The sequence below is a fragment of the Puma concolor genome, chromosome B4, assembly GCF_028749965.1.
Source record: "Puma concolor isolate L17-30 chromosome B4, mPumCon1.1.hap2, whole genome shotgun sequence".
Taxonomy (NCBI): Eukaryota; Metazoa; Chordata; class Mammalia; order Carnivora; family Felidae; genus Puma; species Puma concolor.
The window spans coordinates 106,989,775-107,003,356 of record NC_141673.1 but is presented as its reverse complement, the minus strand read 5'-3'; the positions used below and the strand labels follow the sequence as shown (position 1 = coordinate 107,003,356).

Sequence of the window (13,582 nt, the reverse complement as noted above, 5' to 3'; positions counted from 1 at the left end):
GCTTCCTTCTCACTCCCTAAAATATACTTGTCTTTGCCATACTGGACATTTTTCAGTGTTTTTTCCTGCCTGTGCACTACATAACTGGTGTGGTAATAGCTGCTCCCGGCTCTCGGCAGGGGTTGAGGGTGTGCACCCCATCTTTCCCCTTCTCTCTCTCCTCAGGCAAAGACTTCAGAGAACCAAAAGATGCCCTTTCTTCTCTTGGTAAAGTCGAGGCAACTCCAGATCTAGAGGGCAGGCAATGCTTATCTTGCTCTCTAAGCAGAGCTGGCTCTTAACACATGCTTTTTGTTTGCTCTTTATGATTATTAAGTAATACACTCACATGGTTAAATATATACAGAGTCAGAATGTGCAGTGAAAAATTAATCTCCTTCCCACCCCTCACCCACTTCCTTGTTCCCCTTGCCAGCGATCAACCATTGTCACCTTGTCTATCTTTCCAGAGATGGTTCCATGTAACCAAGCACACAGGTGCCTTTTTTTTTACACAAAAGATATCACCTTATACCCACTGATCTATATCATGCCTTCTGGAAAAATACAGAAAAGTAGGAGGCAATACACAAAGTTTCAGAGCTGATGAGAATGCTTAGTCATAACGTTTTTTTTTTCTTACATAAATGAGGTAAAATGTTACAGAGAAAGTTGAAATAGTCTAAGACCAAAAAAAAAAAAATTTCTATGATCTTCACAATCCTGCCCTCCTCCTCCCATCCAGTGCTATCATGAATTTGTTATATCCTTTCAGTAAGCTTGTATATTTTCACATGCATTCATAGATATGCCCATGAACCATTTTGTGTATTTTTCAATTTATATAATAGCCATGTTTAATATTCATTCCCTCTATTGATAGGCATTTAGGTTCTTTCAGACTTTTCCTCCCCAAATAATGATGTAAGAAGGTTTTTTGTGCCAACATCTTTGTATACACATATGTTTAGGATAATTCTATAGAGGTGGGTTCACTGGATCAAAAGATGCGTGTATTTTTATTTTGATAGATTATTCCAAAGTTGTGGTACCAATTTTTACTCCAACTAACAATGCATGGAGTACCTGTTTCTCCACATCCTCTCTCACACAGTGATTTATCCAAAAATTGTTCATCTTTACTCATCTATTAGGTGAAAAATTACATCTCTTATAATTTTTTTTTCAACGTTTTTTATTTATTTTTGGGACAGAGAGAGACAGAGCATGAACGGGGGAGGGGCAGAGAGAGAGGGAGACACAGAATCGGAAACAGGCTCCAGGCTCCGAGCCATCAGCCCAGAGCCTGACGCGGGGCTTGAACTCACGGACCGTGAGATCGTGACCTGGCTGAAGTCGGACGCTTAACCGACTGCGCCACCCAGGCGCCCCTCTTATAATTTGAATTTACATTTCTTTCGTTAAAAATGAGGTTGACCAGAGGCACCTGGGTGGCTCAGTCAAGTGTCCAACTCTTGACTTCAGCTCAGGTCATGCTCTCACAGTTCCTGAGGGTTCAAGCCCCCACTTCAGGCTGTACACTGGTGCTGCTGGCACGGAGCCTGCTTGGGAGTCTCTGTCTCCCTCTCTCTCTGCCTCCCTCCACCTCGTGCTCTTGGTGTCTCTCTCTCTTAAAAATAAATAATAAATAAACATTTTTAAAAATGAGGTTGATCAATTATTTATGGTTTGAAAGCCATCTGTATTTCTTCTTTTATGATTTTTTTGAAGGTCCTTTGCCCATTTTTCTTTTGGGTTTGTCATGATATACACTACAAATATTTTCTCAGTTTATTGTGTGTGTTTTGATGTGCCTTCATTATTTTTGCCACATGGAAATTTTAATTTGTATGCAATCAACTTAACAATCTTTATGACAGCTTTAAAGTGATGATACATTTATTGCTTTCTCTTCCTTCTCTGTCTCTCCTACCTTCTCATTTTCTCCAAATACCAAAATTAATCTGATACCAGTCTAACCAAAAGCTCACCTCATATTCCTGGGTCTAGGGTTAGATCAACAGAAGGAAGTCACCCCGAGTTAAGCCATGTGAACCCTGGAGGTTTGACATAATCACAGAGGCACCAGTTGGCTTTGGCTCAGCTTTGCCCTGGTGTGCATTTAAAGGGTGTCCTAAATCGGGGCGCCTGGGTGGCTCAGTCGGTTCAGCGTCCGACTTCGGCTCAGGTCATGATCTCGCGGTCCGTGGGTTCGGGCCCCGTGTCGGGCTCTGTGCTGACAGCTCAGAGCCTGGAGCCTGTTTCAGATTCTGTGTCTCCCTCTCTCTCTGACCCTCCCCTGTTCACGCTCTCTCTCTGTCTCAAAAATAAATAAATGTTAAAAAAAAATTTTTAAGTAAATAAATAAAGGGTGTCCAAATCAATCTGAAGCACTGACACATCTGGGACTTTTTACAATCTGGAGGTGCACCCACAGCCACGCTGGTCTGCTTAGACTGCTTCTGCCCTAGTCTGAGCTATGCCCTTGCAGGCATTACAAGGAGGCTGACACGGGAGCTAGGATCGTGGTGACCCATTGCTTCTTTTTTATTCTTTTCATTGGAGCCAGTTTCTCACTGTCAGAGAAAATGAAAATGAACTTTATGGTGTTGACTGGAATTGGAATATGGCTATCAATGCAAACGCGCAATTTCTAATTCCTAGAGAAAGCCATAAATGTAAATACAGGTGTACAGGTGAGTGCGCAACTAGGAATTTGCTTTAGTGTATTCTTTGAAGGTTTCACCCACACACATCCTTTTCATTTTTTTCGTCAAATCCTTCTTCCCTAGTTTGTAAAGACAAACTGCCCTGGTCAGCTATTTCCTTTGCTCTTTCCGTATCTCTTCTATCACAAATACAAAGGGCTGCACAAAACATCATTATTTAAGCATTGAGTATTAAAAAATAAGACTGAAAAAAAAAGATCATTAGTTGTTCTGGACTGAGTGGTGTATTCCCTCATCGTTCTTGCCTTCAACGGCGCTTCTCAGTAGAAGGTTCCAATCTGGGGGCGCCTGGGTGGCTCAGTCGGTTAAGCAGCCGACTTCGGCTCAGGTCATGATCTCGCAGTCTGTGAGTTCGAGCCCCACGTCAGGCTCTGTGCTGACAGCTCAGAGCCTAGAGCCTGTTTCGGATTCTGTGTCTCCCTCTCTCTGACCCTCCCCTGTTCATGCTCTGTCTCTCACTGTCTCAAAAATAAATTAAAAAAACGTTAAAAAAAAATTAAAAAAAAAAAAGAAGGTTCCAATCTGAACCTTCTACTAGCCCTTAGCATGGCTGCACCCTCCCTAGAAATATTTACCCCTAAGCAACTTCCCTCCTCCTTTCTTTCTTTCCTCCCTCCCTTCCACAAATGTTTACTGAGCTTTTAACATGTGTCAGTCACATGTGCCGTGAACTGGTGCTGTATCCAACAGATCCAAGCACTGTCTTCAGCACCTGTACAATCTAGCAGACATAACATAATGAATCACTGGGGCGCCTGGGTGGCTCAGTCGGTTAAGCGACCGACTTCGTCTCAGGTCATGATCTCACGGTTTGTGAGTTCGAGCCCCGCGTCGGGCTCTGTGCTGACAGCTTGGAGCCTGCTTGGGATTCTGTGTCTCTGTCTCTCTCTGCCCCTCCCCCACTTGTGCTCTGTCTCTCTCTATCAAAAATAAATAAAGTGTTGAAAAAAAAGTAAAAAGAAAACACCATAACAAATCACTAAATAAACTTCCTTCCAGTAGCCAATCCCTCACTGGAACAGGGGTTATTAGCAGGTCCCAACTGTAGCCTCAAGATATACAGACACCTCCACTGCACATGATGAGGGGGATCTAGTGGAGGTGTGGACAAAATCCCATTGGGACCTTCCTTGAATTCTCTCTTCTCCACAGTGAAGGCTGTCGGGGAGGAAGAGTGAAGTTAATGGACAATTCTGGAGGGAGAAGGTGTTGCGAAATGGCAGGAATTCGTGTCGCCCCCAGTCTCAGGGCCAGGGCAGAGCAGCATCAGCAGAGAGGATGAGGACACCAGTGGGGGGGGGCAGTGGGGGGGCAGGGGTGAGAAACCGAAGAGGGGAGAGGGGCACATCTGAGGAGAAGAGAGGTCCAGCCGCAGGAGTCTGTCTGAGGGCAAATGCCTAGGTCTGTGGTTTTTCTTCAGCAAACCACAGCAGGAGAAAGGAACAGAGAGAAATCAGACAGTGGGTGGCCAAGGTAAGGAGGTAACCATTCAAGGTCATGACCCGGGAAAGCACTTTGAGCATTTGAAAGCTGTTTTTATACAGGTGCAAAAGACCCTTTCTACCCTGCAGGGGTCAGGAATCGGATCTGAGAAGGCTCTTTGCCCCAGTGGGAGAGAAAGTGAAGTGTATTTCCTCAGTGGCTGGATGCCACCGGCTCACCCCTGTAAGTCACACGCTGCTGAGTGCTGCTTCTCAACAAGATGGCCAGTGGAAGGTGGAATCTGAGGGTGCCGGTGGGGTGGGGTGCTCATGACTGGCCATGAGGGCCCGGTCCTGAGAGCAGAAAATGAGGGCAGGCGAGGGCAGACAGCCAGGAAGTGTAGTAATGAGAGCACGGGGCACGTTTGGAAGCCATGAGGGCGAGGCAGGGGAGCTGGGGCTCAGGGATCCAAAGGGGATCTAGGCTTTGAAACTGCCAGATAATACAAAAATCAGGGGACAAGTTCCACAGGTGTGGCCAGCTTGTGAGTTGCCAACATGGCCCAGCTTACTGTCAGGAGACTGGCTGGGAGGAAGAGGTAGCCACGTGCCTCAATCCCACTGCCTTTGCAGAGGAACCCCCAGGTGCGGAGAGGGGAAGGTCTGACTGGAGGCTTTGCTGGCTAGTTCTGAAATTGTGGGGTATGCACGCAGCACCTCCCCCTCCTCAAGCCCCTTAGCATAGGGGCATGAGAGAAAGAAGAGCCTTTACCCTAGAAAGCTTTTCTTTCTTTCTTTTTTTTTTTTTTTTTTTGATAGAGGGCTCAACTGAGCAAAGGGCAAAGAGAGAGAGAAGGAGAATCCCAGGAGAGGCAAACAGAGAGAGAGAGAGAGAGAGAAGTGGGGCTCCCCCAAAACAGAGCCAGAGTTCACCTGATGGGGACTTGAACTCACGAACTGTGAGGTCAAAACCTAAGCTAAAGGCAGATGCTTCATGCCTGAGCCACCCAGGCACCCTAGCAAGTTTTCAACTGAGGACATTGTCAAGGAAATTCCAGAATTCACTTAAGGCAAGAAGGAGTGAGAATGTTTTACAAAAAACAACTTAAGCCTCTATAAGATTTTCATGGAATCTTCTGGATGCTTTCCCTAGAACCAGAGTGAAGTTTAAGCTTCAGGGTGTCTCTCTTGCTATTCATAATTTGGTATTCATTATTTTTTTTATTGTCTCCCCCACCTCCATTGTATAGCCTTTAACTCCCACAAAATCTTAATCTATGTCTGCCTAGAACTCTACAAATTGGGATTTGGAAAAAGCCCAGGTTCTATAAATGAGTCCTGGGGACATAATGACAGCGTGATGGCTGTGGTTAACACTGCTCTATGCGGTTCATCTAAAAGTTGCTAAGAGGGTAGATCCTAAAAGTTCTCATTATGAGGAAAAAAAGCATTTTGTCTTTTTCTTTCCTTTTTCTTTCTTTCTTTTTTTTTTTTTTTTTTTTTTTTTTTTGGTATCTATCTGAGATGATGGGCGTTAACTAAACTTACTGTGTCAATTATTATACAACATAGGTAAGTCAGGTCATTATGCTGTATACCTTAAACTTGTACAGTACTTATGCCAATGATGTTTTCTTAAAAAGCTGAAATAGAAATAAATAAAACTCTCTACATGAAATGCAAAAAAGAAAGAAAGAAAAGAAAAAGAAAGAAATGCAAAAAAGAAAGAAAGAAACTCTCTACGTGAAATGCAAAAAAAAGATAACCTCAGTGTTTTGATTTCCAAACAGTTTCTCTACTCCTGTATTGTCAAAAGACAGGAGAGGGGTGCCTGGTTGGCTTAGTCAGTAGAACATGCTACTCTCATTCTTGGGGTTGTGAGTTTGAGCCCCATGCTGGGTGTAGAGATTACTTAAAAATAAAATCTTAAAAAAAAAAGATAAGCAGGAAAAATGATAAGTGTGCTACTTGGGAGTTAATTTTTTCTTTTTCTTTTTTTTTTTTTTTTAATTTTTTTTTTCAACGTTTATTTATTTTTGGGACAGAGAGAGACAGAGCATGAACGGGGGAGGGTCAGAGAGAGAGGGAGACACAGAATCGGAAACAGGCTCCAGGCTCCGAGCCATCAGCCCAGAGCCTGACGCGGGGCTCGAACTCACGGACCGCGAGATCGTGACCTGGCTGAAGTCGGACGCTTAACCGACTGCGCCACCCAGGCGCCCCAAGGGAGTTAATTTTTTCTAAACATTGTTAGCCTGGATAGTATCTGAAGGTGTGTTACTATGACCTCAGTGGAGGTCACAGTTACCCAATATTCTTCAGCTCAGAGCAAAGGTTAGGTGACACGTTAGGACGTGTGACTGTCACATGCACAGGGCATGTTCCTCTGGACAGGTCTGGACCTATCTTTTATGTTTATGCGTCCCTAACAAACACTAGGAGTTGAGTTTCTAAACACACCCCACTCTGTAGGGGTGACACGCTAACCACCTCCCTGTCCTGAGAATTGTGACAGCTGACCAGCCATTGTTTGTACAGAATGTCCCCAACTCATGAATGGGCATTGTTCTTGGAAAGGGAATTTGTAAGTCAAATGTTTAGAATTGGGAGGCATTTCCCCTAGATAAACAAGGGAATGTGTAATCTTAATTATTCAGAACAGCCCAAGAGAACTTCCTGTGTCCTTGAAATCATCATTTGTACAAGGGTAACACAACCCCCCCCCCCACCGCCCCGGGGGAGTTATCCCTCAGAAAATGCCTTCCAACGTCCAACCTGAGATCCTGAGAATCTTCTTCCCCCATCAGAGAACTTTTCTGGAGGGCGGGGGCACTTCCCTGATTCTCAGCCCTCTGTGTGACTGCCACAGCGTGGGATGGAGGCCACAGAAAAGAAAGAGTTATGAGCAGCATGGCCAGAACCTGAAGAAGGCAGAGTAAATCCCAGAATTCCTCTGGGCATCTGGCTCCCTGTCCACATCTTCTGAGAGCCCCAAGGATAACCCTACTTTCCTTCTGCTTCTAGTCCAGGTTTCTTGGACCTTTTGAGGTTTCCTAAGGTCTTTGTACCCCAGAAACAATGGTAAGCAGACTGGAGATTTAAAAAATGGCTCCCTTTTGAAGAAGAGCGGGTTTTCTACTTAATTTTGAATTTTCACGTTTTTGAAATTCTAATTTATAAACATTCACTTATTTTTCAGTTAATGACCCTCTCAGGAAAGACCAAAGTTGACACAGGAAAGAACGGTGGATTTCCGGGTATACAAAAGACTAAAGAAATCCAGGTGAGATTCCTTACAGATGTAGTTGGCTTCAATCAAGAGATGATTCCCAAGATCTTACATGTCATAATTCTGTACTTTTTAAAAATCATGCTTTCTTTGCTTTTGCCTCGATACAGTCTCAATGTATCTATACCAATATCTCAATCTCTCAAAGGATTATATTTCACAAAAGGTTTTCACATCCATTATCTTATTTGAGGTAAAGATATTATTATCCCTGTTTTATTGCCAGGGAAACTGCATGAGATCACTTAGCTAGTTGCTTGGGAAGCCAAGTATCTGCACCAGATCTGTGCCCTTGCTAATGTTTTTTTAGAGGTTGGTTAATTCCCTAAGGGAGGCAGGACTCACAGAGTTGAGTAGCTGAGCTGAGTCTCCAGAGTGTGTCTGGTTTTCTCCCTGTCCCCAGATTGTACTAAATTCTCCCAAACATCTAAATGTATCTTATTTTCTTAACTTTCTTAGGGAATGAGATCTATAATTCTCAGTTACCTGTCCTGGTGACAAATAGCCTCTGTCTGGCTATTCTATATCCACCTTGGGGTTTTTTTTTGTTACCAAAAAAAAAAAAAAAAGTTTGGCAGAAGAAGTGTTTTTTACTACTTTGTTGGGAAAACGCAATAGAAGGCTTAGAAACAGGGATTGGGTCAGTTCACAACACTCCACAGCATAACTGAAATAAGTAACACCAGAATGGATTGTGTGCATTTTCAACATTACTTCCTCATCTTCTGTGGCAGCTAAGCCTTACACAACCCCTGAGTGGTAGGTAGACCTGGCCAGGAGCTGATAAGCAAGCTAACGCCTGGAAGCCTGATGTTTTTGTCTAAGGTTCTTACACAAATTGTCAACAGAGCTGATGAGAATTCTGGTCTCTGGCCCTGGGTCTCCATGCCCATCAAAAGTTCATATTGACTCTACAGGTTAACCAAGTTTTTATCGGGGTGAGTTCTTAATTTGGTGCCAAACCCAAATTCAGGACTGCTGAAACAGAAACAGAGATGCTCCCTGGGGACTTTGCTTAGAGAACACAAAGCCCCAGTTGGCTTCTGCCAGTCGGTCCTGGGGCAGAGCCAGCCAGTGTGTGCAACTGTTCAGTTCAGCAGAGCTTTGCCCTGCTCTGGCCGGCATGGGAACCCACAACGTTCAGAGGCTTCTCTTGAGCTCTTATCTCTCAGGTCTGCCCAGATCTGCACACAAGGCGCGTAGTCTTGTACAATCTGAGAGCAGTGCTGCTTGTGCATGCTGTGTCTGGTGCAACTCTCCAAAACTAGGGGAATCAACTGACCACAGTAGAGATTAGAAACGGGTCTAGGAGGTTACACTTACACATCTTCTCATGTAGAAGGATCTGGGGACAGACTGTACTGCTCTTAGTCTCTTGGGAGATTCTAATCCGGGACAGTTTACCAGTCTCCCTCCCAGTTCACCCTTTTTCTTTCTCTTTTTAGGCCTTTGTCAAATGTAGGGGAGAATTCTTTTTTTTTAAGTTTATTTATTTTTGAGAGAGAGTGAGAGAGAGCACATATGTGTAGGAGGGATGGAGAGAGAGGGGGAGAGACAGAGAATCCCAAGAAGATGTGGCACTGAAAGCATGGAACCCAATGCGGGACTCGAACTCAGGAACCATGAGATCATGACCTGAGCCAAAATGAAGAGTCCGATGCTTAACTGACTGAGCCACTCAGGCACCCCTCCCAGTTGACTCTTGAGTGTGTAGACATTGATGATTGACTCTGAATTCCCATCCTCAGACCTCTAACACCCTGGGACTTGGGTCACACTTCTAAGCCCAACTGTTCCTGCCAATAGCCAATCTTACTGCATGGAACACTTGGGTGTAGTCAGACATGGTAACCTATCAGCAATTCCCAAACCTTGCTGGTGAGCACAATCACCCAAGGGGTTTTTTTAAAACACAGGTTCCGAGGCCCCACCCCAGATTCACTCAGCGGTATCTCTAGGTCTAGATCCTGAGAGTCCCAAGTTTTCAATTCAGCCAGATCGAGGGCAAGCAATGAGGAACCAGTGCCTAGCAAGCAATGAACTCCCTCCTTACCAGCACCACCAAAAGGGGAACATAACTGCTTATTTCACTGTTTCCACACACTAGATAGAGAGAGCATTGCTTCAGACTGAACTCAAAATAACCAGCTGCAATCCAAGCTCTGCTCGATGTCCGTTTCAAGCTTCCTCTCCTGTGACACTAAACCCCATCTTGCTTTGACCGGGGCTCCTTTCTCTCCGAGCAGCTGGAGGATGGGGAACCCCAAGAGCTGCTCACTCCACAGCACTCCCCTAGTCTTGCTCTGAGCCCAGATGCCTGGGTGAGCCACTCCCTTGGGCACACCTGGCAAGTGTGATGAGAAGAGCTCCACATTCTCACTTGGCATCAAAACACCCTCTGTGTCCTGCCCTCAGTGTCCTGCCCTCAGTGTCACTGTCCCCACAGTGCCTCTGACCCCATAGTGGAGCACACAGCCTCCACGCTTTGACTGGTCTGGTCAAGGGCCAAGGCTATACTGGGTTTGGAGATGGGGCCTTTCAAATGGCTGAATGGGTCACGTAATTCAAAAGTATTTCAGATTGTCTCCTTTCCTTGTGATAGAAATTACTTCTTTGTGAAGAAGAATTAAGTCCTGGCATAGAGACTGGACAGCTGGAAGAGCACTTGGGGAACGGAAGTTCAGAAGCTCAGCTCATGGTTTTGTCTGTTTGCCATCAGACATTTTTAGAGCCCTTGTGAATTGTAAAGACCACTATTATTCAAAACCTCAGACTTCTAATACCTGGGAAAGGCAATGGGAAGAGAGTTTTCCTTTGGGTAAATACAGGGGAAGCAGCAGAGAAGAGAATGGCCTCCGAGGCCCCTTCCTGAGGACTGGCCAGATTTCCACCCTGCTGGTAGGGAAAGGACATTTCTGCCAGGAGACTTGGCTGCTTTTTGACTGGAAAGGAAATTCCTGGAGAGACACTTTACTGTTCCAAGGCTTTTGAGATACAAGGGAATCCCAGTAACCAAGGATCATGGGGAAGGCCAGAAAGCTGATGCATCCAGTCCTGAGAGCTCAGGCCATCTCCTCAGAAGGAAGAGATGCTGCTCTGGCCTTGGGGGATGAAGGTCAGCACAGGGACTGACTCATAAACCCGGGAACTGTGTGACTCCCCTTCCCACCCCTGCTCTCCCACCAGCCAATCCCCATTCTTTCCTCTGTTCATAGACCCTGTAGGTCCATAGAAGGGCAAGCAATGAGCAACTTGACTTGTCCCCTTCCCCTCAGACCTGTCCTTAATAATTGAAAGGAAGGGTATTTTTTTCTTCTAAAGCTCCACATTAAGGCTGGTACAGTTCCTCCTATCCCTCTTAGCACTTGGGATTTGACACATGAAACCTACCCATTGTTCATCTGTACGGCTCATCCCCTTTCCATGAAGAGTCCATCTCACCGCCTCCTGCCAGCTTGGTGCTTTCTCCAAGGGCCACAATGTCTCACCTAGCCTGAGGGCTTAAGTCCTAATGCTGTGTTACTTACATTGCCAGAACAAATTAAGATTCGCAAAGAAAAAAAAAAACTGGGGTGCCTGGCTGGCTCAGTCGGTACAACACATGACTTGATCTCAGGGTTGTGAGTTGAAGCCCCATGTCAGGCATGGAGCTTATTTAAAAAAAAAAAAAAAAAAGCCACTTCTCTTGTGTACAATGACCCCACCACAAAGGCAGCTCTGTAATTCATACTGTGAGTTGCCTAGTTGGTTGCACTGTCCTAGACATGTAACTCCCCAAGTTCAGCAATACACAGCTCTCTCTTTGCTTCAACACATACATAAATATACTCTGGTCATTTTGTGCCTGATTTCCTGTAATTGGCTCTGTATGCTTTGTCCTTTTACTTTATCTTTTCAATTTTTTAAAAAGATTTTATTTTTCAATACTCCCTGCACCCGACATGGGACTCAAACTCACAACCCTGAGATCAAAAGAGATCAAGAGTCACATGCTCTACCAACTGAGCTGGCCAGGCACCCCCGTCCTTTGACTTTAGATTTGAGATCACCAAGTTCCTTCCACCGTGTGCCCCATCAAAAGAAATTTCCTCAGTTGCTCTTCTCATCCAAAATTCATGCTGGCTAGATGAGGAAGATTACTGTACACACCTTGAGACTTAAAAGGAAATAGGCACCTCTTATTTCAGGTGACTAGATGCTATAATTACCCAGAAACCCACTAAGGAACCAGAAAGAGCTCCGGTGTCAGCATCAATTATTAGCTGTGTGAGTCAAATGATATTACACAGCCTCTCTGAGTCTTAGTTTTGCCATCTGTCACATGTGGATAATAATACCTAGCTTACAGAGGTACTGAGAGAATTATGTGTAATATATATAAAGCAGCCAGTATACAGTAAGCACTAGATAATTGGTAGCTATAATTATTCCCCACGTCTATAATGATAACCTTCAAGCAAAGCATGCAAAGTATTTCGCAGCATAGAAACTACTTAAGAGCAAGGAATAAACTTTGGCTAAAGGTATGCCCAGTATGCAGCCACTTCCCTGGCCCACACTCCATTGTCATCACTCAAGTTCAGTGGCCCAGCCAAGCAGGACTAGGCATTGTCCTCATGGTTTCCTTCTCCCTCCCCCAATGGTTGCTTGATTTAATTTTTTTTTTTTTTACCAGTGGGGAAGAGGGGCAGAGGGAGAGAGAGAAAGAGAATCCCAAGCAGCTACATGCTCAGCACAGAGCCCAACATGGGGCTTGATCCCACAAGCCTGTGATCACGACCTGAGCCAAAACCAAGAGGTGGACATTCAACCAACTGAGCCACCCAGACAGCCCGGTTGCTTGATTTTTTTAATCTCATGGTTTCCTTAACTCTATTACTTTCCACACTCATCTCTAAAAATAAGTAAAATAACACCTCTTTCCAAATTGGTTCAAACAAATAAAAATCTAAAAGTCAGATTTCGTTTGGTGTTCAGATTTCGTTTCTGCCATTAATTCACCAGGACCCCATTGCCCAACTGTTGAACTAAGGTGTGAGCCACGCAGACGTCTGGCTAGAACTGGTAAAACAGCGACCCCGTGTGGTCAGACAGAAGCACAGCCCAGCGCCCAGAGGGAGCCTCATGAGCCCACAGTCTTGGCGCCGGCGGATGAGCCGTTAGATCTGTCAGAACGTCAAATGAGGAAGGAAACATAGCACCTTGCAAGTGTGAGAGGAATTACTTTCTACCTTACAAATGGGTCTTCCCTGTCCACAGCTCAAGATCTGAAGGCTGGATGGCTTGTGCTCTCAAAGCAAAAAGGACAAAAGAAGGCTGGCCACAGGGCATGGGTAAAGTTTGAGATGTTTGCTGTGTCACTCCTTGGGAGGTATGGAAGATTTACAGAAAAATCTTGTAATCCTTATCTCTCATACGTATTCTTTTTGTTTGTTTTTATCTCTTACATGTTCTTCTTGGCGTGTACTTAGACTTCGAAGAACTAGGGAAAGTATGAAGGAAGCATTTGACATTGTAGTTACACCACCAAAAGGAAGATATCTTTAAATCATTAACAGGAATGGCTGACTCTTCAAATAGAGTTCAGTGTAAAAAAAATTGCTACGTCTGTGGGATGGAATGTCAGCCAGGCATTGTCTCCGAGTCTCATCTAGTCATCTGCTTCTTAGCATCCTCATCTCCTCTGTGTCTGTCAGACACATCAATGGGCATCCATCTCATCCCTGCAGTGATTTAGGGAACAGGAGCCTTCCTCTTCACACTGTTGGGCTCAGGTTTTTACCTCTTTGAGAAGAGTCTCAGGACTTGTCCCATAATTATGCATTTCCACAGATAAAAGGGCGAATTGCCTAGGTTATTTCAGAAAAACAAACAAACAAACAAACACCTAGGTATTTCCATGCACAACAACAAGCTAGATTATACATGCTGTCTGATCTGTCATCAGGGAAATTGATGGAGGAAGGAGTGGCTTCTCCTGCTTGGATGAATTCCTTTTTTTTTTTTTTTTTTTACTTTTAAAAAATATTTATTTTGAGAGTGAGAGAGAGAGAGAGCAGGGGAGGTGCAGAGAGAAGGAAAGAGAGAATCCCAAGGAGGCTCCACACTGCCAGCACAGAGCCTGATTCAGGGGCTCGAACCCATGAACTGTGAGATCATGACCC

At 44.7% G+C, this 13,582-nt stretch overlaps 1 long non-coding RNA gene across 4 annotated transcripts in view; it reads left to right on the top strand.

Annotated features, from left to right (window-relative positions):
• The window catches only part of LOC147579402 (uncharacterized), a 53,106-nt gene extending 40,281 nt beyond the window's left edge, over nucleotides 1–12,825 (top strand). For 2 of the 4 annotated variants that reach the window (XR_015253897.1, XR_015253895.1), the window contains 2 exons: nucleotides 7,329–7,412; nucleotides 12,423–12,825. This is a non-coding gene — a long non-coding RNA (uncharacterized LOC147579402). Of the gene's footprint in view, nucleotides 1–7,328; nucleotides 7,413–10,020 lie in introns of all 4 variants that reach the window. The other 2 variants (XR_015253894.1, XR_015253896.1) reach the window with 1 other exon arrangement.
• Nucleotides 12,826–13,582: the final 757 nt, after the last annotated feature.